At 43.1% G+C, this 27,996-nt stretch overlaps 1 pseudogene; it reads left to right on the top strand.

Annotated features, from left to right (window-relative positions):
- The first annotated feature begins 1,131 nt into the window (after positions 1 to 1,131).
- On the top strand, positions 1,132 to 25,265 carry LOC149315086 (pre-mRNA-processing factor 17 pseudogene; annotated as a pseudogene).
- The last annotated feature ends 2,731 nt before the right edge of the window (positions 25,266 to 27,996 follow it).

Here is a 27,996-nt window from a genome sequence, read left to right as displayed (position 1 = left end):
TATGAGTGCATAACTCTAGCTTACATATTCCAGGATTCCAGCCATCATCATCATCATCATCATCATCATCATCATCATCATCTACTTGATACTTATTTCCCACAGACATCTGCAAACTTACTTAATTTGATTTTTCCATTTTATATAAGGAACAGCATTTTACAGAGCATCCATGGATTTGGGTCTCAGCAAGTGGTGGGTCCTGGAACCAAATCACAGAGAATACCAAAGGTTCACTATAATTACTAATAAAACTATTACTAATTTAATTATTTATCTTGAATGCTAGTTGCTGTTTTGATTCAGGATGGATAGATACCCACTATCAATCCATCTCGTCAAAGAGTCATTATCACAGGAAACGCTTGGTCCATATGGAATTGCTAAAGAAACCAAAAAATGTTCTGTGCCACAATGGAAAAATGCTGGCCACATTCAGAGAATCACACGTTAGATACAGCATATTTAATCAACTTTGGTGTGCAAAGTGTTGAAAAGTAGAGTGCCTTTATGCTCAGGCAAAATAAAGCTCATAGGAATGAATTACAGAAATATAGGCGGGTTACAGACGGGCAGGGGAAGACGTCTTGAAGGTGTATTCTGCTGAATACGGAGCCTCCAGACCGCCCGTCCCGGGGGCGTGGCTCAGGTGTATGGGGCTTCCACACGGGGGGCAGTGAAGACGCCTCACCTGGGGCCGTTTCTGACCCGTAGCTTCCATACCGCCGCCTCGCAGGACGCCGCAAAGAGAGAGGCAGCTTCTGCATGGGCGGCCAAAAACGCGTCTTTTTTTTCTTTTGCCGGCTGAGAAGTGCGCAGCTGCGGCAGTCCAGCACCGGCCGGCAATTTCTCTTTTGCCGGCTGCTGAATGCGCATGTGCACATTTAAAGCGCCCAGGCCCCTTTAAACTTTTTTCCCCGCCCTACCCAAGAACAAAGGTGGCCTCCTGCCAGCTGGTGATCAGCTGGTGTTGGCATCCTTGCCCGCTTGCGCATTGTAAGTGCCACCGGCATCATGGATGCCTCCTCTCCTTTGTTCCCTGTGGTCTTACTGAAGCTGCAATCCACAGCCACAGGTGTCGCCGCTGCCACCGCCATCTCCTCCGCCTCCTCCGCCTCCATTGACGCTGCAATGGAGATCCCATCATCCATTTCAATCAGAACTCTAGCCTTGGCTGACAGGAGGAGTGATGATGACGATGATGATGAACAGCGAAGGGCAGTGGCTGCCATAGCGGTTCATAAGGCTGCTGTTGGCGGTGCCATGGCCCTGTCCCGAGTGGCGCGGCTCCGCCGGTGCTGGAAGGACCCAACACCACAGGAGTTCTGGGACAAGTTTGTCTCAACCATATGGTCTGACAAGAAATGGAGGTATTACTTCCGAATGCCCCATGCCCTCTTCCACAGGCTAGTGGGCATCCTGCGCCCAGAGCTGGAGAAGTCAGACACAGTGATGAGGAAAGCCATCCCGGTGGAGAAGAGAGTGGTCATTGGTGTCTTGTCACTGGCACACAAATCCACTTATGCTGTGACCGCAGCGCTGTTTGGGGCTGGCATTGCCACCGTGGGGGAGATCGTGGTGGAGTTTGCCCTGGCCATGGAGAAGCTGCTGCTGTCACGGACCGTGTACCTGGGGAACGCACGTGAGGTAGGGACAGCCAGACCACCTTCCCTTTAATCTTTGGCAGCTCTGTGATATTCTGTGTCAAGTGTCACCCCCTCACTGTACATTTGCTGTTCTTGCTGTGGTGCAGTTGCGCATGTGTAAAAGAGTTGTCATGTCAATTCCTCTGTTTCTCTCTCTTCCTTTCCCCCACAGATTATGGATGCCTTTGGTCGGCGCGGCTTCCCACAAGTGGTTGGCCTCATGGACGGGTGCCACTGCCTGATCATATCACCCTTGGGGCTGAGGAATGCGTATGTCAACAGAAAGGGCTCCTATTCTGTCATCCTGCAAGGGACATGTGACCACACAGGAAGGTTCATGGACGTGGAGCTCGGATGGCATGGGTCAGCCCACGATGCCAGGGTGGCATGGAATTCTCTCATCTACGAGGCCATGGAGGCTGGCATCTATGTGGAAGGGAACCCCAGCATCAACATCAGAGGCCAGCAGATCGGGCCCTGATACTGGCTGACAGTGCCTACCCCATTCGGAAGTGGCTCATGAAGCCCTACAAGACCCCCCCAGACTCCCAAACAGAAGCTCTTCAACAAGAAGTTGAATCACGTCAGGGGGGCTGTGGAGTTTGGCAGATTGAAGGCGAGATGGCGCTGTCTCACTGCCCCACTCCTGGTGGTAGAGGAGAACGTGGTGCCCATCATTGCCTCATGTGTCATTCTGCACAACATCTGTGAGACCAAGGGCAGGGTCCTGGATGAGGGGATGCGACATAGGCGCCGTTTTGTGCTGCCCACCTTGGCAGCAATCATGGAGGCCGAAGAGAAAGAGAAGAAGAAAGAAGGGGAGGCTGTGAGGAATGCCCTGGCAGACTTCTTTCTGACAGGGAGAATCTGAAGCATGGCTCCTGTGCCATCATCTGTGATGTTAGAGTGCATTGTAGTGTAATAGCATAAGCACCTGAATAAATATATCCCATTATCCACAGTCTGTGTCTGCCTATCATTTCTGATCTGTGCTGTGGGCATGTTTTGCCACGTGCCTGAGGGGGACACACACAAACACACACACACAAAAGGTCTCCTGTCGCCTGTTTTCCTGGGTCAAAAAGATACATCAGCTCCAACTGCCAATTTCCCCTTTGACAATGTATCAATCCCCCTCAAACTCAAGCTTTCCTAATGGCCCATTTGAATGTATCAATAGAGCACCCAGAGGGCATCTATTGGGGGAGAGATTCAAACTGCTCCTCTGAAAGCTTTCATTGGCCTAGGACCACCTTGGCCTAACGGCCCTGAGCCGCAGGTGCCCATATATACCCGTGCGCAACTGTGCAAGACCCCAGGACGGCGATCAAGATGGCAGCGCCACGCAGGAGGGTCCCGGTCCACATCGCCTATTGGACCGACGAGGAGGTCAGGATCCTCCTGGACTCCCTGATGCCACAGGCAGCTGCGAGAAGGGTGATGGCCAGCACCAACAAGCCCAACCGGGGGTACTTTCTCGAGTCATCTCGTGCCCTCCGAAACCAAGGGTTTCAAAGAACGCTGCACCAATGTAGAGTGAAGTTTAAAACTCTCAAAGCAGCGTTCTTTGAAACCCTTGAAGATTTCGGAGAGGAGCCCCCGGTTGACAAGCGGCCACCATTCTTCTCGCGGCTGAAGGACCTGTGGATCAGGGGAGATAGGCCGAGAGCGGAAGATCGCCGTCCTCCAGGTAAATCAGAGCTCTTGCCATGCCCTATCCTACCCTCCTTGACCCTTCCCTTGCCCTCCCCTCCTTCCTGCATGGTGCCAATGCCATCCCTCCTCTTCCCTTCTGCAGGCGTGCGGCCGAGGCGGAGGCGGAGGGAGGGAGGGAGGGCACCGTGCCAGGTCGGCCTCTCCACCATCCTCGGGGGACGAGGATGTCCCCGAGGGTGGGCCACAGCCAGGACCAGCTGCTGTGGCCCCTCCGCAGCCAGAGCAGGCTCCTCTGGCGGAAGGTAGGTCCCCAGGGTGAGGGGTGGGGGTTGCCTGACTGCAGCCCCCATGACACTTGTGCCCTTCTCTGCCATGCCAGCATGGTAACTTGGGCCTTTCCCCCCCCTTTGGCAGGGCTTCATGTCCTTGCTGCTGCCGCCGCCGCCGAGGAAGAGGAGCCTGGCCCGAGCCGCCGCCTGCCAGGGGAGCCAGGGGATTTGGCCCTCGATGCCACAGCCCTGGATCGAGTCCTCCAAGCCCGGCAGTGAGGTAAGTGTAGAGGTGAACCCAGGGAAGGGAGAGGGGGTAACCAGAAACCCTGCCTGTGGGAGTGGGTGATGGGCTCCACAGGCTGCTTCTAACTATCCTCTTTCTTTTTCCCCCCGCAGAGAACCGGATGGAGCGGAGGTTCTCTGCCCTGGAGGAGAAGGTCGAGAAGCTGGGGGAGAGAGTGTCCTCGATAGAGCAGACCCTCCAGGAAATCCTCCGTCGGCTGCCCGCCCCACCCCCGCCTCCCCCTCCCTGAAGCAGCTTCCCTTCCCTGCCCCCCTGTCATCCCCCTTCACCCTCCCCCTTCCCTTTGTAAATATTTTGTATATAGTCAAAGTTTTTTATTGTTCTGTTAATAAAAAAGTTTATTTTTAAAAAAAATTGTGTGGTTCATTGTGCGCAACTGCGGCAGTATGGATGTGTGTGCGAATGTGACAGCTTAGGCGCAACTGTGCACTCTAAACCTAGGCAGGAGTGCTGTGAGGTAGCAATGTCCAAACTCTGTCCTTCAGGTGTTTGGACTTCAGCTGCCAGAATCCCAAACCACAGGGCAAGGTGGCTGGGGCTTCTGGGAGATGAAGTCCAAACACCTGAAGGACAGAGTTTGGACATTGCTTGTTTAGGGGACCAGTGAGGCAGGCATGGTGGGAGGAGGGAACAGGAAGGGTAGAATAGAATAGATAGGGCTGGGAGGGAACACATACCCTGGGAGGCAAAATGATGTCTTTATGGGACATCATGGGGATCCAGTGCCTTGTCAGTGCTCCCTGCCCCTTGATCCCAGCCCCCCTCTAGTTGCCCTTTGCCTTTGGGGGCGAGTAGTGGGCTGTGGGACTGCCACTGAGTCACTGAAGAGGCTGGAGGATGGCCCAGCAGGAGGCTGCTGAGACAGCTCCACCTCCATTGCAACTCCCTGCTCCTCAACTGGAAGGATTGCTCTTGCTGGAGGCTCCTGTAGCCCAACCCCTTCCTCCACGACCCTGGGGACAGCCCTGCCTCTTCCACTCTGCTCCCTACGTACCCTTCTGCGTCTCGTGCCACCCTGCCCTCCCCTTATGATCTCCACCATCTGCCCCATCAGAGCAGTCTGCGCTTCCAAGGTGGTGTTGAGTCGCATGTTCTGTTGGTCTGACCTATCTATTGCTCTCTCCTGGTTCTGAAGGGCTCTCTCCTGGTTCTGAAGGGCTCTCTCCTGGCTCTGAACGCCCCTCTCTTCAAATTCCAGTAGCCTTTGCATGATCACCCTGTGGGACTGTCTGTCCCTCTCCCTTTCCTCAGAGGCTCGCTGCCCCTGCTCCACCAGTGCTGTCATGTGCTCTGCTGAGCAAGCCTTGAGCTGATCCACAGCCGCCACAGTTCTAGTAGCTGCTGACGGACGCACCCTCTTCTGCTTGGTCGCAAGTCGCTCCTCTGCTGACATGGCAGCTATAGGATTAGCTGGAGGTGGTTCTTCTTCTTCTTCTTCTTCTTCTTCTTCTTCTTCTTCTTCTTCTTCTTCTGCTTCAGTTTGTCCTCCTACTATTGGACATACAACCAGAGAGTCATAGAAGCCTACAGTTAGCAGAGACCCTGAGGGCCATCTAGTCCAACCCCATTCTGTCATGCAGGAACTCTCACTCAAAGCTTCCCCAATGTGGCAAAGGGTAGAGTTTCAAACTAAGGGCGTGGGGAAATGAGAGATTTACAGGCAAGGGAGGGGTGCCTTAGGAATGTGGGACACATGCAGCACATGACCATGCCAGGGACACTCACAATCCTACTTCCACAGCAACCTTGCAAACATACCAGCATAGTAAGCAGTGAAAGATACATGCCACAATTGCGCAATTGAGCCATGCAGTTTACCCTATTATTATTTATTAAACATAAATATAGGGTTTACCTTGCATATTCTCTTCGGCCTCACTGCCATCGCTGGCGGGTGCACTGGCCCGGGAGACAGGTCATGGTAGCTGCTAGTTGTGGAAGAGGATCCAGCACGAGATGGTGGTCTCCTTCTGGAGCTCCCGGCCCCAGCAGCATTCGTCTGAGCAGGGCGCGGGGGTCCAGACGTCGCTGGCTGATGGAGGAATCGCCCGAGTCGGGGTGCTCCTCCTGCTGCTCATCTGTATGACAAGGGACAAGAGTCATCTCTGCCCTGTGCCCACCCTGGGGCCACATCTTCCCCTTCTCCCATTTCCCCCTCCCTTTCCCCCAGGGGCCCTGGCGCATCTTACCGTGAGGGGGCATCAAAAGGTCTTGGGAACATTCAAGCTCCGGGGTTTCGTCCTCGTCCTCCACTGCCACAGGCTCCGCTCTGGCTGGCTGGCCCACCGGGACCCTCACACGCTCCCCACTGGTGGCTAGTCTGTTGGGTCTGATGCTTCCATCACTTTTAATGAAAGCATGCAGCTCCTTGTAAAAGGGCAGGGACGTGGCCTTCTTAGTACCTCTCGCCTGGTTATCTCTGTATTGTTTGTATTGAGATTTCAGCGATTTGCATTTCCTGCGACATTCTTCCCAACCTCTGCTGTGGCCCTTGGCCGTCATGGCCTCTGCCACTTCTTTATATGTCTCAGAGTTCAGGTAGGACTGCCCCAATTTCTCCAGAATATTTGGCTGTGACCATATAGCTATGAGGTCAGCCGTCTCCGCATGAGACCAAGACGTCCCCCTCCCTTTTTTCGGGGTGCTGGTGGATGGCTGTGCCATCCTGCCTGGTGGCAAAGGGGAGCCGCCACACAGCTGTGCCAGGAGCAGCCGAACTGTGCCCGTTCCCAGGTGAAAATGGCGCAGGAATGTGTGTAGGGGGTCACTTTAAATTCCAAACTTTCCCTTATCACTTTCTACAACCAAAACATCCGCTGGCAAAACTTACAACTTCCCACGAATCTAGCCGCGCATGCGCACATGTGGCTCTAGGGTTAGGGTTACGAGCCTTAAAATGAGCTGCAGCTGTGCCACAGCTTCCACACCTGCATGGCATCTGACACTGCAATTAAAGCCTGACTGCAAACCACGCATGTCCCGGGACCCCGACCCATTAAGCGACACAGCTGACACGGAGCTTTTAAACGGGCAACTTAAATTTGTGGCGTGGCAATTCTGGCGTATTGGTGCAGCAGCTTATAGACGGAGATGCGCACGTATGCCGCTTATCAAAAAGAAGCGGGGAAAAGCGGCACCTTTTTAATGCCGCTTCTTCCCGCTTGGGGCGTGCGGGCGGCGTGTTCATGACAGCATTCAGGTAAGGGCCGTCTGAAGGCTACACATTCATGATGTCATGAACACACCCCTTTTTGCCCGTCTGTAACCCGCCATACTTAATACCCTTGAGGCATCAGATCCTCTCTGATCTTAGATGCCTCAGGATCAGCTCTGACTAGGACTTAGATGGGACACCACCAAACAACTAACAAATACCAGGTACTGTAGTTCTATTTCAGAGGAAGTAACTGGCAAAACTACCTCTAATTATTCCTTGCCTAAGAAAACCCAATGAAATGCATGGGGTCCCCATAAGTCAACAGGTGACACACACACACAAATCTTATGAGATAAATGATGCTTGTGATTATGGTTGTATAGCTTACCTATTTGACTACTGTGCCTACATCTGTCATAGTGTTGTTGTTTTGCTTAAGTACAGGTTACTCAAAAGAGATATAAGTTTCCCTGGTTAATTTATGCTAGGGTGGGGAAAACCCAGGGCTCAATCAGATGTCTTTTTTTAGTGCAACAATGCAAATTATCTCATTCATGCGTACCGAGTTTGTTATCCTCAATATGGAACCACATTGATCTGCATCAGTCTGCACTGATCCACATTGATCCACATTGATTTGCATTGATCTGCATCAATCCACATCTCTGTGAGTTTGGTTGCTCGCACATGCAAGCATTTGAATAAAGATGGAGTCAATGATGCCAATGCATTTGGAACCCCCCCCTCCCTTTGTTATGGAGCGTTTTGTCATAGGTCTATTCATATTTGTTATTCACGCTAGAGACATTTAAAAAAAAACTTGGATAAAAACCCAATATCGATTATCTCAGATTAAGTGGGGGGTGGTGGTGTTTGGTGTGCATTTGGGATGCTTGTGAACAACCGAGATTTAACGCAGATCTATCTTGGATTGTTTTTACAGTCTGAATAACTTCCCAGTCCTCCAGATATTGTTAGTGTGCAACTGCCAGCAATCATAACCATTGGCTGTGATGGCTAGGATTGATGCAAAATACAGTCCAACAGCATCTGGAAAGCAGCACTTGTGCTGGAAAGCAGCACAACCCTCCCTTAAGCCTTTAGAATGGTACATAGAGGTCACAAGAAGTTGCTGTGTGCTGTTTAAATCCAAAGGACAAAAAAAGAGGAAATAAAGAAAGACAGCTGTGAAGCCCTTTCTGTTGCAGCCGCCTTGCCTTGAAATCCAATGCAGGCTAAGTAGTTTTTACTGCCTGCTGTGTCTTCTGCTCCCACTATACTGTACTTGTACACAGGTATACCTTAATTAATGAAGCAGATGTTTTCCAGGGCATTGTTTCTTTGACAGAAATAACACTGAAAGAACAGAGATAGGTTCTTAAATGACCCCTCCCCCCCAAAGAAAGGAGAGCAGTTAAACACATTTTAGCAATTTTTATTCAAATCTTACAGCTGAAATGTGAAACCAAACAGCTAGGTCAGATAAGCCTGACACACCAAAAATGTTTTGAATCCTCTAGGAACCATGGGAAAGATTCCTTCAGAATGTATCCATGGATAATTTAAGACGTTTTTGTCAATTCAGAGTTTATCAAATGGGAGGAATTTCTCTTAAATTCGAATGAAAAGAAAGTGGGTCCAAAACGCATTCACTTAAAGTTGCTAGTTTTGCGCAATTACGTGAATACGCATTGCATTCGAACTGGCTCTTCATTGCCCGAAAATAGGATGTCATTGCCCGAATTTGCATGCGGCACTCTATCACGCAATAACATGAAACCACATGATTGCGTTTGGACTGACTTCCCATTGCTTGAATTTGTGTGTAGTGGGTTATCACGCAATAACATTAAACCCCATGATTACATTCAGATTGCCATCGGATTATACTTCCAATTCCCCTTGTCTGATAAACTCCAGAGAATAAGCAGGGTTTTTCAGCACCTGAGGACTTTCTTTGAAGATAGAATCATGGTTTTCTCTGGATTGTCTACAAAAATCTGGATGTACATTAAGTGTGGCTGGTAGATTTACACTGCTGGCCATGGAGAAACAGGTAGTGACAAGTCCCCAAGAGCTGCTCATTTGAGTGGCATGATCATCATTTTTTTTTTATTTTTCAAAAAAGGCTGTTATATTTATGTGCATACATGCATAACTACATATATTAGTTTGCCTGTGCTCTTCCACATGTGCACATCCTTGACAGACAGATTAAAAAAATAAATAAATTGGATGCATGTGGCCAGAAATAATTTGTGGAAGTTTGCCATTTTACATCGACACAACTTCTGAATGATGGAGAGGGGGACATGTGGCCACTTAATCCAAATTTGCTGCAGATAGCCCTCCCAGAATTAACAGTATAGAGAAGTCCCCAGTCACTGCAAATCTAGAAAACCTGGGGCACCCCTCCCCCCCCCCCCAATTTTACTGTCCGTGTAGACAAGCTCCAAATTTATAGCTTTGTCTCTTGGAATTTCTCTTGGTTTTGGGAAACGGGATATGCATATAACAATGAGAGTGGGTTTTAGGCAAATGTGAAAAGTCAGTATTTTACCAGCAGGTGGCACAAAACATGTCAATTTAGTTGCACGCAGTCATGAATGTCACAAACATTGGTCAATCTATTGAGCTTGATGCTTATCACACATTTTATTTAGAAACAGCCAGATGATACAACATAACCATTGACATTCACATTAACCCTGAGATTACATATCAGTATAGGTTTGACATCTTTTTTTTAGTCCTCTTATGGAAGAGTTTTATCCTATACCATCTAAAGTGTGGTGTTTTATTACCAAAACATAAATTCATCACGTTTTCATAGAATACAAGTTTCTCAGAGCCAAAGGCTGCTGCCACACTGCAGAATTAATGTATTTTGACACTGCCTTAACTGTCACAGCTCCATCCTGTGGAATACTGGGATTTGTACTTTGTTGTGTCATGAGAGCTCTCTAAAAGAGAAGGCTAAATAGCTCACAAAACTACAAATTCCAGAATTCCATAGCATTGAGCCATGGCAGCTAAAGTGGTGTCAAACTGCATCAATTCTGCAGTGTAGATGTAGTCAAAGTTTCCAAATCAGATGCATCTATTCCGATTTTATTTAATGGACTTTCTTCCAATGTAAAAATGCGTAGCATTGTATGTTTTGTTACTGATGTGTGGTCATTGTCTAGCTATATGGTACATTAGTGAAAGGATTCATAATATGCTTCTAGTTCAATATTTATCTTTTGATGGGAAATACATTAAGGAATTAGTCTGTCCCATTCTGGGATGTGGCTTGATTAGAAAGCAAGAAAAGGAAAAATAGAAACCTCTCCTTTTGTATAGGTGGATGCCATGTTTTATTGTGATTTTTTTTTTTTAAAAAAATGACCAACATCCTGAGTTATTATGTTATTATGATGGCACTTCTGCTGATGCCAACTCCCTCAAACCTACCTCTTAAACCAGTGAATGTCCCAGCCATAGGGTTTCTAGGGCACTGCAGATCACAGGACTGGAACATTATGACTGCCACACTCTTCTGGTCATGGGGCTCATTGAGACAGGCAGTTGGAGAGACCCATCGAGATGCTACTCCAGCCACTTGTCGCAAAGAACCCCATGATCAGGACAGCACTGAAGCTGTCACCTCTCAGTGCTCCAGATCTGTAACATTTCATAAGCACATCAACTGGGGGTCTCTGGCTTAAGAGACAGGGCTTTGGAGTCGCATTTAGCCTTCATGGTGGCTGCTCTCAAACTTTGGAACTCCCTCCTTAGAGAGCGCATGATCATTTCGGCAGCAGGTAAAACCATTTTTGTGCCATCAGGCTTTTTCAGATTGACAAGAGTTTGGCTTTTATGTGCTGTGCGATTTAGATTTTAAATCTGTAATAGTTTTTAAATGCATTTTATTGTTTTAATGTTTAATATAATGTTTTATATTAATATTTTAATATAATGTTTTAAACATTATAATTGCACAGTTTTTAAATTGTTTTACCTTTTTTACCTTTGCTATTAGCCACCTTGAGTCCCCATATTGAGAGAAAGGCAGGATATAAATAAAATAAACAAATTAACAAATTAACAATTATGAACATAAGTTATGAGAAATGGAAGTCTGTTTTATGATTTTTTAAATACTGAATAGGATACCAGTCAATGTGTTTGTAAAATCAATGACAGCGAATCTTTACATTTAATTCCAGATATTTTACAAGATATTATTTCAAGACTGACATCATTTTTTTTTCTGTTCACCTGCAAGTATGGATATATGTTTTGCTAAATTTTCCATTCACTTCTCCCATAATCCTGATCAATAATGACAACTATGTTATATTCAGTTTCTATTGTCTTACAAAACTGTTGTTAAAGAACAACATCCAGATTAGGCTATTGTATTCTTGCCTTTCACACCCAATGACTTCAGCACACGACAGGTGTCTCCCCGAAGTCTCAATTGGCATCAGACAAAATGTTACAAAATACTGTTTCAAGTAGTTTCACGTTTGCTTGATATTAAATACCAAGTGATAAAACCTCACTCTGAAATGACATCCCTCAAACAAGGATGCAGAAAGAGTGGCCTTCCCAATGTTGCTGGACTGCAACTCCCATTATCCCTCACAATTGACTAAAAGCCAGATAGGACTGGTGGGAGTTACAGTCCATCATCTGGAGAGCCACATATTGCCCATGCCATTTCCAAACACAGAAAATACAGTCAATGGCAGTATTTTATTATAAAAAGTGGGTGAAAACTTGCTGTTGATACCACAATTGTCTTGTATATTAGCCTTTCAAATGTTGCCATGTATGAGTTTCATAGTAGTAGCAGCTTTGGATTCTGCTGGATAAGATTTACATAGTTTACATTCCTCCCAAACTGACTCCTTGCCTCATTTTCATTCTCATCACTCCACCCTATCAATTAGTCAGGGCATTAGCACCACCTTATCTTGAAAGGCTAATATGCAAGACAGTTGTGGTATCAACTGTAGCTCAACAGTTGTGTTTCCCTGGTACAAAGAGGGATGGAAGGCCAACATCTTGGATAGCCAGCACTTTTGTTGTTAATCTGCAGCAAAGAAGGCCTATGCGTGAATCAGTCAAGGATGGAATGACCATGTTAATATTGCATATCTTCCAACATTTCAGAAATGAGAAGCAGGACAAGTATAGCCAAGCAACAGTGGTGTGTTGTCAAGTTAGTAGAAGTAATTAATAAGGAAGAACAGATAAGCTAGTTGAGGCTGCAGCAGTTTGCTCTTGCCTGAGCCTACTGGAAAAGGCAAGGCTCTTCTTTCTCTTGCTGACTATTTCAGACTCTGTTTGGACTAACAGAAGTAAGCTGAGGAAACAGGGGAATGGAGGGTGATTAAAATGGTGAAGGGTCTGGTAATCATGCCCTATGAGGAACAACTCATAGGGTATGTTTAGCCTGGAGTATGTTTAGCCTGGAGAAGAGATTGTTAAGAGGTGATATGATAGCTTTGTTTAAATATTTGAAGGTATGTCATATTGAGGATGGAGCAACCTTTTTTTTTTATTAAATCTTTATTGAAAGTTTTCTTAAAAACACAAACAACAAATCAACAACATTAAAAAAAACAAAACCAGAACACATACAGCCGTTTCCATCAATATTATATAAAGCAATAAAATTTTGATTTCCTAGAGAAGAAGGGACATGCTTATGTCAAATTAATTTTCCTAATACATTTACCCGCCATAAGTATAAGTAATTCTTACAAGCTTATTATAACAATATGTGAAATAAAACATATGTTGTTCCAAATCTATTGTCTCTGAGCTTTAATTACATGTATATATAGAAAAATATCCTACATGAAATGGGTTTTCCTTATTACCAAGCAAAGTTAGAAAATAAATTCTCCTTTTTCATATAAGCCATAAGAGGGTTCCATACTTTTTTTGTTTTATTCCAGTCCAGGTTTCTCAAGAGACAGGTAAGTTTATCCATTTCCATATATTCCAAAAGTTTCATACACCAATCTTCCCGTGTTATATGTTGCGTATCTTTCCAGTGAGAAGCAAAGAGTATCCTGGCTGCTGAAATCATATAAAACAGCAATTTCCCATACTTCTTCTCCAAATTCACATTCAATACCATATTTAACAAATACATTTTGGGATCTAACAAAAAAATTTCATCCAAAATTACTTGAATTAACTGGTGAATCCCATTCCAGTACTTTTTGGCATAGCTACAAAACCACCACATATGAATGTAAGAGCCTGGGGTGATATTACACTTCCAACATAGCGGGTTCTTATTTTTATATATTTTGGCTAATTTCAGAGGTGTTAAATGCCATCTATATTGCATCTTATAATAGTTCTCCCTGATAGCAACGGACGATGTATACTTCAATCTGGTGTTCCAGTTTTTTTCCCACTGTTCAAGCGGAATATTCTCTCCTAAATCCTGTGCCCATTTTATCATCGTAGGCTTAATCAAGTCCACGTGCATAACTAGCTTTAATAAAAATTTATATATTTTGGAGATTCTTCCCACCGTCTTGCCGAAAATAATTTTATCAAAATCCGAATTATCAAGATTAATCCCCACCTTTTTTTTATCCAAAACAAATCTTTCTTTCAACTGCCTGAATAAGAACCAGTTAATATGAAAGCCCTCTTTCAGCAGGTCCTCTAAGGGTTTCATTTCAAGTTGCTTAGTAATGGTGTCTTTAACTAAGATGTCTTTATATGTTACCCATCTGTTAACAAGAATTACATCATTTCTATGGAAAGCTTCATTGATCGACACCCAAAAGGGAATACTTGGGTAAATTATATTTTTAAATTTAGTCCAGACCCTATAAAGGGTTTTTCTTACATAATGGGCAGCAAAAGCACGATTAACCAAGATCTTATCATAAAATAAATATGCGTGAATCCCACATACATTATCTACCATTTCTAAATTTAACAATCTTATTTCATCCAGTTTGAACCAAGGCATCATCCAATCGATACAACAAGCATAGAAATAAAGCTTTAAATTTGGGAGACCAAGTCCGCCGTGTCCTGTCTCATCCTGCATAGCGCGAAAACGAACCCTAGGTTTTTTGCCTCCCCATAAGAATTTACTTATATTTTGATTCCATATTTTAAAAGGTGCTTCATTAGTTAATATTGGGATTGTTTGAAATAAAAAAATCATCCTCAGGAGCACCATCATTTTTATAGCTGCAACTTTACCCAGCCATGACAAACCAATGTTATTCCAACGTTGTAAATCCATCTTAATTTTTTGCCAGGTTATACCATAGTTATTTTTAAAGAGTTCCGTGTTTTTTGTGGAGATCCATATCCCCAGATATTTAACCTTTTCCACAATCTTGTATCTAGATTTTTCCTGTAACCTGTCATTATCCAACTTAGATAAATTCATTGTCATTAATGCGGTTTGGTCCTTATTTATGGTCAGTCCTGAAACATTGCCAAATGAAGCCAAACATTTATTAAGTTCCTCAACGTCTTCAATAGGGTTAGAAAGGGAAACGACCAAGTCATCTGCATAGGCTCTTAATTTCATATCAGCACCTTTAATTTTAATACCCCTAATACAGTAATTTCGTCTTATTTCATCATTTAGTATTTCCAGACATAAAATAAATAAGAGTGGAGAAAGCAGGCAGCCTTGTCTGGTACCTTTATAAATACCAATGGCTCTAGTGCAATGCCCATTTATAATCAACGAAGCTGTCTGTTTAAAATAAATTTGGTCTAGCCAAGAAACAAATCTACTTCCTAAACCTACTCTTCCACATACTGAGGATGGAGCAACCTTGTTTTCTGCTGCTCCAGAGAATAGGACCCAGAACAATGGATTAAAGCTACCAGAAAAGAGATTCCACCTCAACAGGAATCTGTCGGGGGTGCCTTGATTGTGCGTTCTTGCATGGCAGGGGGTTGAACTGGATGGCCCTTGTGGTTGCTTCCAACTCTATGATTCAACTCTATGGTCATCCAGCCTCTGTTTAAAAACCTCCAAAGAAGGAGACTCCACCACACTTCGAGGGAGTGAGTTCCACTGTTGAACAGCTCTTATTGTCAGGAAATTCTTCCTAATGTTAAGGTGGAATCTCTTCTCCTCTAGTTTGAATCCACTGCTCTGTGACCTAATCTCTGGATCAGCAGAAAACAAGCTTGCTCCATTTTCAGTGTGACATCCCGTCAAATATTTAAACAAGGCTATCATATCTCCTCTTAACATTCTCTTCTCCAGGCTAAATATACCCAGCTCCTTAAGTCACTCCTCATAGGGCACTGTCCCAGACCATTCACCATTTTGGTAACCCTCTTTTGGACATAGTCCAGCTTGTCAGCATCCTTTTTGAACTGTAGTGCCCAGAACTAGATGCAGTATTCCAGGTGATGCCTCACCAAAGCTGAGGTTCTCCTCTCATGAGATTTGAAGTAAATAGACATTTACATGCCCATCTGTTGGCAGGGCTGTGTAGCCCAGCATAAGGCTGCTGGTATGCATGTTTTACTTGTGTATCATCAATGCATCAAAAAGACAGACACACTCAGAAGAGACAGTGTACAGTGGACCCTTGTTATATGCTGGGGTTTGGTTCCAAGATCCCCCGTGTTTAACAAAATCCGTGTATGCTCAAGTCCCATTAAATATAATGACATAGCAAAATAGTGTCCCTTATAAAAAATGGAAAATCAAGGTTTGATATTTGAAATTGATACTTTTTTGAACATTTTCAAACCGTGGATGTTGAATCTGTGTATAAAAAATCCATGTATAATTAGGGCCGACTGTATATTATTTGAGACCATGATGCCTTTTGGTGCATGCTAGAGAGTGTCTGAAACTCCTGTGTCTTCTTATTGTATAAGCCCTGGCAGCAGTGATGCTGGCCCGTTAAAAAACTTTCCATGGAATAGCACCAAGCCTTCAACAAACACCAGTAGTAGAAAAGAACCTGGAAAAATTCTCCATCTGTCAAGTGTGTTGTAGGTAAGGTTGGGAAATGCAAGCCCTAAAAGAAAGAGGGAGCTGTTGCAGGTACTGGGTCCATTTTGCTGCCAAAGCTAACAAAATGAATTTCAACATGGAGAAATGTAAGGTACTGCACTAAGGGTGGAAAAATGAAATGCAGAGATATAAGATGGGGGACACTGGCTGAATGAAACTATGTGTGAAAGGGATCTGGGAGTCCAAGTAGACCACAAACTGAACACGAGTCAACAGTTTCTAGGTCCCCCTACCAATTTGAGTATCTAATGTCCTATAAGTTTTCTCCTAATATAAACATATTTTTGGCTAATAATATTATTGGTATCTTATACCTTTTACCTAATTGCTTGTGAGAAATTTCTGCATTACAAATTAGGAGAAAATTTGATGGATACTTGGCATACCAACCCATGACCAATGACTTAATAGCCTAGAACTTTTTAGAGCCAAATACACTGTAATCCAGTTGTAGCTGTGTTAGATGATAAATCCCCATTTACCAGTAAAGGTCATAGTTATCAGGAACAGGTGAGCCTTGCTGATTAACATTTCAGTAGCCAGCTTAGTGGTGAACCAGTGTGGTGTAGTGGTTTCAGCACTGGTTGGTGACTTTGAAAACCAGGGTTCAAGTCCCCGCTTAGCTATGAAAACCCACTGAATGACATGGGTAAGCCATGTACTCTCAGCTTGAGAGGAAGACAAAGGCAACCCCCCTTCTGAACAAATCTTGTTAAGAAAACTGGGTGATAGGTTTGCCATAAGTTGGAAACAACTTGAAGGCACACAATAACAACAACCACCAGCTCATCAGAAAAGGGAGGCACCTTAGTTGCATTCAGGACAGTCTAATCAAAATACTGTTTTAAATAAAAAGGTGTTAACTAGGTAATTACCTGAACAATAAGTATCAACTGTCCACTTTTCCACATAAATCATCTGGGGAAGAACTAGAGCTCAGTGGTAAAGCATACCTTGTCTGAAGTCAAAGGCTTTCATGAATGGCATCTATAGTTTTTTGTGGGTTTTTCGGGCTATGTGGCCAAACTCTTCTAGAACATGGCCACATAGTCTGAAAGATCCAGAAAAAAACATACCTTGTCTTCTAAAGAAAAGTCCAATGCTCAAACCATGTTGGATAAGCTGGTATCATATGTTCATATTTGATGCTAACTTTGGATTCATGCACTATGATTTATAAAAGGGAATTGCTTTGTGGGAATTGTGAGGTGCTTCATGATGCCATGAGATTTCCAGGAGTGTCAGAGGATAATGTACACTTCTTAAATTCCTTGACTTCAGTGATAATTCAAATGATCTTGCCATGCCTCTAATAATGGAAGAAGGTGCCACTATCCCTGAATAGGGCAAACCTAATGGCAATGAAAGCATATCCTGTTTCTTTTGAAAAATTTCACAGGACCTTTACTTTCTTTTTATTCGAATACTTTACAGTGGCTGGAACAAAAAATCTGCCCTAATGGGGGGAAAAACAGTAGATTTATTGAGACATCCCCTCCCCACAGCTGTTCATTGTTTGTAAAAAGAAAACTTGGATCTCTTTCATACTACACAATTATAACACATTGATTCCACTTTAGCTAGCAGGGCAACATCCAATGGGATCCTGGAGTTTCTACTATGGTAAGGCATTAGAACTCTCTGGTGGAGAATTCTAAATACCTTCCTCTAAACTGCAAAACTCAGGATTCCAGAGGATAGAACCATAGCCATTAAAGTGGAATCATACTGCTACAATTGTGGATTGTGCAAGGGCCCATTCTTTCTGGTAAGTGAATAAAACTTGGGGACATTGTTTACCACTGTATAGATGATAATCCCACAGAATTCCTGGGTTGTAACTGTGGTACTCACTTGTATATCTTTACTCTTTAGTTCTGTGTTCATTCTGCAATGAAAACATGATTTTAGGGGATCAAATTGCCCCCCTTCCTTGTGCTTAATGAAGTTTAATGATATGCTTTCCCCTTATGAGGGAAACTAGATCATGATATATCTCTTTCCCTTTTATACATGCAACACTTATTAATTATATTGAGTATCAATTAGGAAGCACTTTTGTTTGTTAGCTGCTCTCATTATTACCAGGGAAACATTGCCTTTCTCATGACTTGAGTGACATAAAGAGAGAAGGAGAGAGAAACACCCTGAGATAGTTATCAAAGGAGAACTGGGATGGCTTTTCTTTTTCTTTCACTGGTTGTGTAACAACAGTGTTGAGGGCAACATTGCTGGGAGGGGCATGTTTTGGGGGAGAGATTTGAATGGAATGGAAACAGCTGTTTTGGGGAGTTCCAAGCCTGGAAGCCAGCAGATGAAGAAGAGTGGGTGGCAGCAACAACAAAGGAGTACAGGATGTCAGAACTCATGGCGATAAGATGAAGGGAGTGAGAAACAGAGTAGGATGAAGTGTGAGAGCCAGGAAAGACAAGGGCAGAGTTTCTTTCTTGCCACAGCTCCCATGCTTATGAAAATTCTTGAAGCTCTTATGGTGCATTCACATTACTCCCCCCCCCCCCCCATGATCTAGCTTCAGGCATGGCTTTGAATTTTGTGGATTAGTTGTACTGTACAATCTAAGATACACAGGTACACCATATTAATAGCAGGTAACATCATAGACTTGGGATAATTATTAAGCAAGGTTAAATAAGAAAGTGTAAAGGCAGGCTTAATGCTGAACAAAAAGGAAACAAAAATAATGACCATGGTAGAACTAGATACATTCTACCTAGACATTGAGAAAGTAGGAATAGTAAAAGAGTTCCCGCACCTTGGATCAAACATTGATCAGAATGGAAACTGCAGTCAAGAAATCAGAAGAAGACTAGGAATGAGAAGGGCAGATATGAAAGAACTAGACAGGATCCTAAAGAGTAAAGATATGCAACTGAACACCAGTGTTAGAATCATCCAAGCCATTATATTCCCCATCAACATGTATGAATGTGAGAGCTGGACAGTAAAAAAGCAGGTAAGAAGAAAATCAATTCATTTGAGATGTAGTGCTGGTGAAGAGTGCTGAGGATACCACAGACATCCAAGAAGACAAACAAATGGGTCTTTAAACAGATCAAGCTTGAAGTCTTCCTGAAAGCCAAGATGATCAAACGGAGGCTGTCATATTTTTGACACATAATAAGAAGGCATGATTCATTAGAAAATACAGTTATTCTGGGGAAGGTGGAGAAAAGGAGAAAGAGAGGAAGACAACATGCTACATGGATAGACTATTTGAAAAGTCACAGGTATGAATTTACAGGAATTGAGCAGAGGGTGGAAGACAGGGAGTCTTAAATATGTCTTATCCGCAGGGTCTCTATGAGTCTGGGATGACTCAAAGGCAGTTAACAATGGCAACTGTACTGTACACATTCATGGGCAGGGTGCAGTTATGGCATTTGGTCCACCCAACTCACTATGACCAGTCTAGGAAGGGTAGTTGCTAACATTGTGATTAGACTAGAGAGGACTGAGAGCCGGTGGGGTGTAGTAGTTTGACTACTGTAATAGGATGCCAGGCTTGAATCTTTACTCAGTGGGTGACCTTGGGCAAGTTACAATCTCTCAGCCTCACAAGAAGGCAATGGCAAACCTCCCCTAAACAAATCTCAGCAAGAAAGGCAAGAGTCACCATAAGTCAGAGTTCACTTGAAGGCATATAAAAACAACAAAGAGGTTTGTGGATATTTATTACACTGAATTTTCTAGAAAAAGCTCAGCAGGGTGGACCTTACAGATTTGTCTTCACTATTACCCTGTGAGATAGTTTAAGCTATGAGAATATGATCAGTCTATGATCAAAGGTGTAATTAATGGTTGCCCAATGAGTTTTGAACTTGTTTTGATTGATTTGATATTGTGTGCCTTCAAGTCGTTTGCAACCTACAAACAACATATGAAGGGATTATCTTGTCAAGATTTGTTCAGAAGAGGGCTGTCATTGTCTTCATCTGAGGCTGAGAGAGTGTGAATTACTCATACATTTTACAGAGTAGAAAATGGAGAAGGCTCACACGCCTTTCATTGTTGTGTAGCAGAGGAAATATCAGCAGGTGTTGTTTGTCACACAGCTAGGTAATAAGCAAAGAGTTGCTGAAATTTTCTCTTCTGCACAGCCATTAACATAGGAGATGATCCCATTGACAAATAACTCGACTGCTCCCTAACAGGATGCGGCCGGGTTGCGGGATGCAGGTGGGTATTATCGCACATAACTTGCCGCCGCCACTGGGTGGCTACATCCTGGATTCAGAGGCGGCCTTTCAAAGTCAGAAAGCTCCTGGCTTCGAAAACTGGCTTCCGAAGTGCAGCTGGGACCTGGGATGCAGCTGTCTGGTGGCAGCAGTGACAAATTATGTGTGATAATATCCACCTGCATTCCACAACCCGGCTGCATCTCATTAGGGAGCAGTCAGGTTATTTGTCAGTACAATAATCTGCATACAGGAGACCTTTCCCTAGCCAAACCACCCAGTGGGTTTCCATGGCCAGGCAGAGATCTGAACCCTCTCAGAATCCTAGCCCAGCATTCAGATCACCATGGTTTGTACACTGCTGTGACTTTGCCACACCAGTTAAAAGTAGGAATGGAATGAATCAGTTCATTTCTTGTTAGGCCCTAACTTTGGATATTTGTCAAACCCTCTAATAAAATGAGGATTTGCTCCCTTTATTAGGAGTAAATAAATTGCTTGGCTACATTATGTGACTTGAAGTAGATGCCTGTGGGCCTTCAGACATTCTGAAAAAAGAAAAATGACATATTTCAGACATTTCATGCAGAAGTCTGTCCTTCACTTTGCTTCACTGTTCCCCCTGTTTCTAAATTAGTAGTAGGACATCCACCAAGGGAAGTGTTAATTAGTGCAGTGGTACATTGGGGACCCCAAACCTAGGCTGCCTTTTCTATTCATGGAATACCTAGATATAGGTATTAATGGAGACCTCTGTATAGTATTTTCACACGGAGAGCCACATTTTACTGTTCTGATTTCTGCGCTGCACATACACTGTAGAAATAATTCAATTTTACACCACTTTAAGTGTTGTTTCTATGGAATTGTGGGATTTGTAGTTTTACAATGTCTTTAGCCTCCTTTGCCAAAGTGCTGCTGGCTTACAAGACTACAAATCCCAGAATTCTGTAGGATGAAGCCATAGCAGTTAAAGTGGTGTCAAACTGCATTATTTCTACACTGTAGATGCACTCTTGGTGCGCCCCAGACCACTAGGAGAGTCATCTGATTAAGTCTAATTTGTTAGTCTGCAATTCTCACCTTCCAGACCATTGGAAGATAACATGCAGAGTGACTCTAACACAGTCACCCCTTTTTCTCCTTCATGCTTTTAATCATATTTGCCTGGTGAAGAAACTTCAGTTTCAGAAGCCTGCACAGGGATTTTTGTGCTGTCCTATTGTGAATTTCCCCACAATTAAGACTTTGCATTCATGATGGCCACTCTTTTCTCCTTATGCTAGTCCAAGTTCCAAAACCACATCACTCTTTGTAGAGTAATTTGGCAGTGATAAAGTACAGCAAAGTAAAACTTTAAGGGGATGTGGTCCAAGCATCCACAATGGAAAAAGAAAAAGAAGGAACATTACCATTCTTGGATGGCCTGGTCATCTGCAAACTGAACTGACAGTTGGGCCACACAGTAGAAAACCTACGCACATGGACAGATACCTGAACAATAACTCCAACCATCATCCAGGACAAAAAAGGAGCACAATAAAACACTGGTAGACTAGGAAAAATGGATATGTGAACCCCACTTCCTGGAAGATGAATTAAAACACCTAAACTGGGTTCTACAGGCCAACAGATACTCCAGCTGAGACATCAGAAGAGCTGCCAGACCCAGAAAAAAAACCACAGGAGGGAACAACCAACCACTGAAAGGGATTTTTACATACATCAAAGGAGCCATGAAAGAATAGGGAAACTGATAAAACACAAAAAATGATCTACAGACCACCCAAGAAAATCCAGCAAATGCTGAACTCAGTGAAGGACAAGAGAGAGACCCTCTCACTGCTGCAGTTTACCACACACTGTGAAGCTATGGGCAGGTCTACATAGGGGCCACTAAACACAGTGTTCAAACATGAATCAAAGAACATGAGAGACACTGCAGACTGAGCCAGCCAGAAGAATCAGCAGTACTAGCAGAACATGTCATAAACCAAGCTAGGCATAAAATGCTATTTGAAAACACTGAAATTTTTGATCATGCTTGCAACTACCAGGTAAGAATGCACAGGGAGGCCACTGAAATCCACAAACACCTGGACAACTTCAACACAAAAGAGTAAACACTAAAAGTAAACAAAGTTTGGCTACGAGTCCTGAAGATCACCAAAATTAAGACTCAATACATGCAAATGAACACCACCCAGGGTCAGGGGATTTCCCTGCTGACGACGGATTGCTAATTAAATAAACACACACATCCTTCTGCATATCCTTCCACTCTGAGGCCTTTCTATTCAACAACAGACTAACACAGACTTTAACATGTAAATAACTTCCCCCCAACCAAGGATCATCCACAAATATATTTCCCACATACTTCCATGCCACAACCCTCTGAAGATGTCAGCCACAGATACAGGTGAAACATGAGGAATAAAGTCTTCCAGAACGTAGTCACATAGCCCGGAAAACCCACAGAAACTAGGGATGTGTTCTGTTTATAACATCATGTTATATAATGTTTGCAGCTCTGTTGGTCCAACAGAACAACAACAACAACAACAAATCAAGTGAGCAGTAAACATGCTCTGCAACCTCTCATATTAAGATTGCATATATTTAGCTTAAATTAATGGCCCTTTCCCTTTGGCCCTTCAGTTCCAATCCTGTTTTTCTTCTTGGTATGTTAAATACACAACCAGTCACAAGTCAGCTATCAGTGCTTTGGAAAATGAATACTATAAACAAGGGTGTTTTCATTTGATCTTAATTTGTTTGCAAATTGTTCTAAGCTTTTCAGAGGAAAGGGGTTGATACTGAAGTGCAAACATAGAGCTTGCAGACATGTCATGACTCAGGGCTAATTGCTCCATGTGATTTCATTTCAAACTGAATTATGGATAGAGTGCTTAGATTCATAAATAGAGATGTGGGGGAAAAGTAGGTCAGATAAAGGCACAAAGTTAATTTGACTAATAAAGTTGTACACCACCTTTACCACATTGGATAGAGTGGAATACAAGTTCAAAAAAGTGTATATATGACAGAGGGGTAACAGGAAATTAACACAGATTGACTTGAATTTCTGTGTTTTGCTGTCACAGAAATGAGGTTCCAGATTGAGCCAGGGTTCTCAGATTTCATTCACCAGCGTGGGTTTTCTGGCAATTTACTCATCCCAGGGTCAGTGCTGAGCCAGCTAAAGCAGACTACCACCATCACTATTTAACATCCATTCAGCCATTATAAGAGGAAACTCAGACTTACACCAGACATTCTAGGACCAGCATCCTGTTAGTAACATTTGTTGTTAGCTGCTTTTGAGTCAATCTCAACTCATGGTGACCTTGTGAATGAGACATCTCCAAGTCCCTCTATCCTCTACCTCTCTGCTCAGGCCCTGCAGGCTCAAGCCCATGGTGGCTCTCATTGAGTCTGGTATGTGGTTTTCTTCTCTATCTACTGTCCTTTATCTTCCCCAGCATCATTGTCTTTTCTAATGAGTTGTGCCTTCTCAAAACGGATCACTTCTGTCGAGCCTACCCCCCTGATCTTCTGTAGACAACCATAAAGGGGACAGTCCACTTTGAGCATGTCTGTTAGACTAGATGGTGACATAATGATTTTATTGATGTAATGTAATACTGTGATTTTATGGACTGTATTTATATGTAATTGTAATTTTATTTTATTGATGTAATCCCGCCTCGATCTGTAGGGAGAGGAAGGAAATATAAATAAAATTAAATATATAATTTTATTTCTGTTATAACAGTCATACATTCATACAACGTCATCATCACCAATCAAATATTCCTGCCATGCTAAATACGATATGTACAGTATAATAAAACTAAATACTTCTCCTTATAAAAAAAATAAATTCCAAAAAGCAAAACTTTGATTTACCATTTTATATAAAGGACACAATTTTACTATCCATTGTATTGCTCCTACGGCGGCTCCAACTCGGACTTGGGCTCAGAGGGCGAAGGAGGAGGGCCCAGCCGCCCCACGAGGGACCCCAGCGACGATGCCAAGCTCCACCAGGCCTCCCTGGCATCCCAGGAGCTGCTGCTGCTGCCCCTCGTGGACTCGGTCCCTGCCGTGGCTGTGAAGGAAGATGTGGAAACAGGAGTTCACCTTGATCCAGCTACCAAGTTCAGTATAACCCATCTTATGATACCATGTTTGCTCCTGAATTTGGGCCAGTGAATCCATTTAGGACTCAGCAGATGGCTGCACCGAGGAATATGCTTTCTGGATACACAGAACCAGCACACATTAATGATTTCATGTTTGAACAACAGAGAAGGACATTTGCAACTTATGGGTATGCTTTGGATCCCTCAATAGATAATTATGAAGTTTCCACTAAATATATTGGATCTGTTGAGGAAGCGGAAAAAAATCAAGGTTTAACTGTGTCTGAAACAGGGCAAAAGAAAATGGAGAAAAGGAAGAAATTCAAAGAAAATGACACATCTAATATTGACGGCTTCTTGGGACCATGGGAAAAATATGTTGATGAAAAGGATGTTGCAAAGCTTTCAGAAGAAGAACAAAGGGAGTTGGATGAAATAATAGCAAAGAGGCAAAAGAAAGGCAAACATGAAGATGATAAACCTGGAGAAGAAAAGACTATTTTGCATGTCAAAGAGATGTATGACTATCAAGGAAGGTCCTATCTTCATGTTCCTCAGGATGTTGGAGTTAACCTATGTTCAACTGTACCCCCTGAAAAATGTTATCTTCCTAAAAAGCAAATCCATGTATGGCCTGGTCATACAAAGGGAGTCAGTGCTGTCAGGCTGTTTCCTCTTTCTGGCCACCTGCTGTTGTACTGCTCCATGGACTGTAAAATTAAGCTCTGGGAAGTGTATGGTGAACGAAGGTGCTTACGAACTTTCATTGGGCACAGTAAGGCTGTTAGAGATATCTGCTTTAATAATGCTGGGAGCCAGTTTCTTAGTGTGGCATATGACCGATATCCATTGTATTAAATGGGATGTGAACATCCATGGATTTTGGTATCCATGGTGAGTCATTGAATCAAACTCCAGAAGATACCTAGGGCCCACTGTAAATGATTTTATGGACTAAATGTGGCATTCCTTCAGAATATACATTTCTCCATACTGTATCCAGTCAGTTTTTAGTGGCCAGGCTTAGTATGATTGGTACTCTAAAATCAGCCTGAAATCAGATGTGAGTGCAAATTCACGTTTCAGTAGGATCACCCACTGTAGCACAACAGACTGTGGCATGGCTCCTAACAGGCTGTGCCATACATCTGTGAGCCATCACACGCATCACTGGGTGTATACTGTCCCCATTGTCTATGAAGTTAGGTGACTCATTTGAGGTATCCAGGCAACATCCTACAACACAAAATTGCACCCAACAGGAAAACAGGCTTTAAAAGGTGTTGATTGATTATCCAGAACTCTGTCTAGCCCCAATAAGTTATAAAATCAAAACCGCTGATTGTGAAAGTCTTGGGATGGGACAGTGATCAATGTCAGCATTGTTTAGGAATGATCACTTTTGGGAAATATATTCAACTCACTTTATTAAAATCCTAGGATTCTTCATCCCAATGAGAAACAAAAATATTTTAGGTGAAAAAAATTAAAAATAAATAAATGAATAAAGGATGGCCGCATCATTGCTTCTGGTCCTTTCTACTTTCACACAAGTTCACCCATTAAGTCATTCCAGCCATGCAAATCTGTAACAAAAATCACATGTAAGTTTTGTACTGAAATATGTTCTAAAGCACATGGTTTTTAAAAATCTTTCGGATAGTGTGCACTTCTCTCTAAACACCTATATTAAGAGGTGCTGGGTTATATTTTTGAAGAGCTGTGTTGCATTGTTTATTGACTGGACTTCTAAATTGCCAAAGACTTTTCACACAATACAATACACTATGATTCCACTTTAAAGGCCGATTCACATTACAGAATTATAGCACTGTTATTCCACTATAGCTGTCATGGTTCCATCCTATGGAATCCTGTGATTAATAGTTTAGGGAGGGACATCCAGAATTTCCAGCCAGTATGCTCCAGTGCCTCATGAAAATACATATCCCAAGATTCGATAGGCTAGAACCACGACAGTTAAAGTGGAATAATAGTGCTACAATTGTAATAAGCCCTAACTTCCACAGCTGCATCCTATGAAAACCTGGGGTTTGTTGTTTGGTGATGCACTAGAGCTGTCTCATTCTATGTTGTGTTGCATGCCTTCAGGTCGTTTCTGATTTATGGCCAGCCTATCATAGCGTTTTCTTGGCATGCTTTTTTCAGAGGAGGCTTGCCAATGCCTTCCCCTTGAGGTTGAGAGCATGTAACTTGTCCAAGATCACCCAGTGGGTTTAATAACCCAGCTGGGAATTGAACCCTTGTCTCCAGAGTTTTAGTCCAACACCCAAACCACTACACCATACACCTCCCCAAAATAAAGTATTTGACATAGGTGGAAGGTTTTGAGATGGGTTGGGGAGAGTTTTGTATGTTTATATGCATTTGATAGGGCTTTGAGTGTGATATTTGGGCAATTTTTGTCTGAAAATTGTGCTGAAAAATAATTTTAAGAATGTTTAACAGAGGATTTGAGGAACTGATGGAGGGCTTCAGGAACTACAAAATGGGCTTGAACACAACTTACATGCAGCCTTTGGGTCAACCTTTCCCACCTGTAGTCTAGCCTGTTTTAAAAGCTTCTAAAGAAGTATCCATTTATACATCTTGTGGGATTTATTCTATCAATTATGTGTTGCATAAAGAAGTAAAAGTACATCTTCCTATAACCAACCAATCCGTTCCATTTTCAAAAAGGTTGCTTCAGCCACTCCAGTTTCAAAATATGGATCCAACCTTTTGATGATGATGATGATTTCCTTAAATCCCGTCTTTCTCCCAATATAGGGACTCAGTACTGTATCTAGATAACAGAAGGTGACAAATACAGTCGGCCCTTCCCTTATGCAGTGATCCATTCTGACCCCCCCCCCGCACCTAAGGAAAATACCGCGTATGCTTGAGCCCCATTGAATACAATGGGGCTCATGCACGTGTGGTTTGGCACATACGCCACAGGCACACATGACATTGCTGCTTCTGTTGCACAGTTTCAGTGTAAACTGAAAGCTGCTTATGGCATGCCTGCATATGGTACAGGCACACTGTAGAACAGAAAAGACTTAGAACATTGAGAAGGAAGAAACAATGAAATGAAATTATAAAAGAACATTTAACTATGAAAGCATGTCTGTAGCCTGGACAAGAGCATTTGAAGACCCAGAGTATCAAAAAAATAAAAAAAATAATAAAAAAAATAAAACCTAAAAACTGCATCATGAGTGGAATAGGAATGAGTAGCTAGTCACATTAAGATTATGTTCTTTTAAACCCTAGCTGGATATGATTTAAGACTGTTTTGCAACTTTGTAACTACTCTTAAGTGCCATCTGAAGGAAGGTGACTTCATATATATGATATCTTTACTAATTTAAGATTAGCTTGCTTAAGAGAAAGATTTGCTTGTGAAAATCTCCTCCTTTCCACTCTCTTTACATGCTTTTGTTCAGTGTGTGGACATTTATGTGAGTGTATAGAATTCCTATCTCCCATGGGAGGGTAAGGGAAAGTCTTCTTGAAGTCAGAGGTGGGAAAAGGGCAAGATAAACCCTGCTGAGCCTCCCCTCTAAGTGACTGGATCTTCAGA

This window comes from Sceloporus occidentalis, unplaced genomic scaffold, assembly GCF_023333645.1.
Source record: "Sceloporus occidentalis isolate IW3139 unplaced genomic scaffold, rSceOcc1.0.p SCAF_4, whole genome shotgun sequence".
Lineage (NCBI taxonomy): Eukaryota > Metazoa > Chordata > Lepidosauria > Squamata > Phrynosomatidae > Sceloporus > Sceloporus occidentalis.
This window is presented reverse-complemented; position numbering and strand designations above follow the sequence as displayed.